We start from the raw sequence: 2,177 nt of genomic DNA, 5'->3' as shown, positions 1-2,177 counted from the left end.
CTATGGTCCCTTAGGTATACGTGCGCTACAGGCATTCACGGTCCATCAGGCCTTCACACACTATGTCAGGCACCCACAGTACATCAGGCCTTCACACACTATATCCCTCAGCCGTTCACTGCCCCTTCATCGTTTCCCCACACTATGTCCCTTAGCCGTTTACCGCCCCTTCACCGTTTCCCCCACAGTCCCTCAGATCATATACTATGCCCTTGGGCTAAAGATATTAAACTAATCAGGCTCTAATACTAATTGTAGAATAGTAAATGGCTTTTTTCACCTCCAAAAGCTAGCCATTAATGTGAGGGGCTCCTCCATTCATATATACTACCTCCATATTTTAATGTATGACGCCGTTGACTTTTTGTCCAACGTTTGACTGTTCGTCTTATTCAAAAAATTTATGTGATTATCATTTATTTTATTATGACTTGATTCGTCATCAAATATTCTTTAAGCATAACATAAATATTTTCATATTTGCATAAAAATTTTGAATAAAATGAATAGTCAAACGTTAGTCGAAAAGTCAACGACGTCATAAAATAAAATAGGGAGTATATATTAGGTCTTTTGACTTTCTATAACAACTAATGTGAGACTTTTTAATAGATGCCATGACAGCGCCCGTCACTAGCCGCCAAGAAGAGCCACAGGAGGAGCTGCGGCTGCCGGTCCCTGTAGTAAAGACGTACATATGATCTAGGGACGTGTCGGTAAATAGTAAATAGGGATTTTGGGTTAATTTGCCCCTTCGCCTAGGATCCAGACAATAAAAAGGTAATCGACAGATCAATAAAAAGGTAATTACCTAGGGACGTGTCGGCAACGGCGAACTCTTTTTTTCGCCGGGCCAGTTAACAAGGCAACGGCCAACTCTATGTAAGTGTATAGGCAACAACTTGCTAGTTCCTTTCCATCGATCCGGCAGTTCTCACCTCCGTGGTCGGGAGCTGCTGATCCTTTTTCTTTTTCTCAAGTGGTCAAAACACGTTTTCACAGGCAGCAAAACCTTCCGCCTATATCCAAACGACGGTAAAAATCCCTAATTTTTACATGCAGCAGTTCGGATCTTCGCAGGCGCTGCCAAGTGCCAGTAGCCTTACCTGCAAAAATACCCTCGATGTCAAAAAAAAATTCCCTTCCAACCCCACCCCTCCATAGGGTTTCAAATCACAAATTCTCATCCAAGAAACAAAAGTATTGGATTCAAATCCACAACAAGTTAACAACAATGAACATCTAAACTTAAGAAAAAAACATGTCGTCGTCACCGGCGAACTCCTCCATTGCATGGGGTGGCCGCTGCCGCCGCCTCCCTCCCTCCTCGGCCAGATCTGGAAGGGGATGGTTGGGGCAGCGAGCCCGTGCGCGCCGCCGACACCCCTCCCCTCTGCCAGATCAGGGAGGGGAGGGGTCGAGGGGAGGGGCAGCGACACGGTAGTCATCATCGTCGCTCGTAGGCGTTGTCGCCAATGCCGGCCACCTCCGCCCCCGCCGCCGCCATAGCCCTCCACCCGCGCCTCCGCCGGCTCCCTCCGCCCGCACTGCCGCCGACCTTTTCACCGCCCGCGCCACCGCCAACGCCCTCCGCCGGAAGGAAGGGGAGGGGAGGGAACCGGCCGGATGAAACGAGAGAGAGGGGGAGGGGGAGGGAATGAGTGGTAGGGAGAGGATTGGTTGCATGCTTGCATTTACTCTTTGATTTTGTAACATCCAAAATGATTTAATTTTTTTCTTAGCCTTATAGTGATAAAAGTAATAGGTATAACTTTTGTGGATGGAAGGAGTACATTATATCTGGTATTATGGTTCAGTGACACGATTCAAACTCGACGTTAAGTGCTTGTTCTCCAACTCGTGTCTTTCAAAAGGTGGTTGTTCTCCTACTTGTGTCTTTTCAAATGGGTTTCTCAAGCAGGACAATCATGTTGGTAGTTTGAATCTGCTCTTTTGCTGTGCTCCTGATATTTAGCACTTTACCCTATTTGAGTTGTGCAATTTGTGCTTGATATCTGTAACTATTACTACTTTTCCAGTTAGCAATGGTATTTTCTATTTTCCTACGGTCCTCTCTATTATGTCAACGAAAGTAGCTGCATATCTACACACAGAGGTTTCTATGGCCAAAATCAGAAATTATCTTTTTACCATTGAGTTGTTTATCATGTTTGAAA

The 2,177-nt window shown here is 45.7% G+C and overlaps 1 long non-coding RNA gene across 2 annotated transcripts; it reads right to left on the bottom strand.

Moving 5' to 3' along the window:
• Positions 1-538: 538 nt before the first annotated feature.
• Positions 539-1,570, bottom strand: LOC136351865 (uncharacterized). 2 transcript variants are annotated; one of them, XR_010735118.1, is made up of 3 exons: positions 1,275-1,560; positions 812-1,106; positions 539-678 (listed from the first exon to the last, which is right to left on the bottom strand). It is a non-coding gene; the product is annotated as an uncharacterized lncRNA (long non-coding RNA). The 2 variants fall into 2 exon arrangements; XR_010735117.1 differs by lacking the exon at positions 539-678 and having other exon boundaries at positions 714-1,106; positions 1,275-1,570.
• Positions 1,571-2,177: the final 607 nt, after the last annotated feature.

Source organism: Oryza sativa, chromosome 9, assembly GCF_034140825.1.
Source record: "Oryza sativa Japonica Group chromosome 9, ASM3414082v1".
Classification (NCBI taxonomy): Eukaryota; Viridiplantae; Streptophyta; class Magnoliopsida; order Poales; family Poaceae; genus Oryza; species Oryza sativa.
Note: the sequence above shows the minus strand (reverse complement) of the source record. Positions and strands in the feature narration are given on the sequence as shown.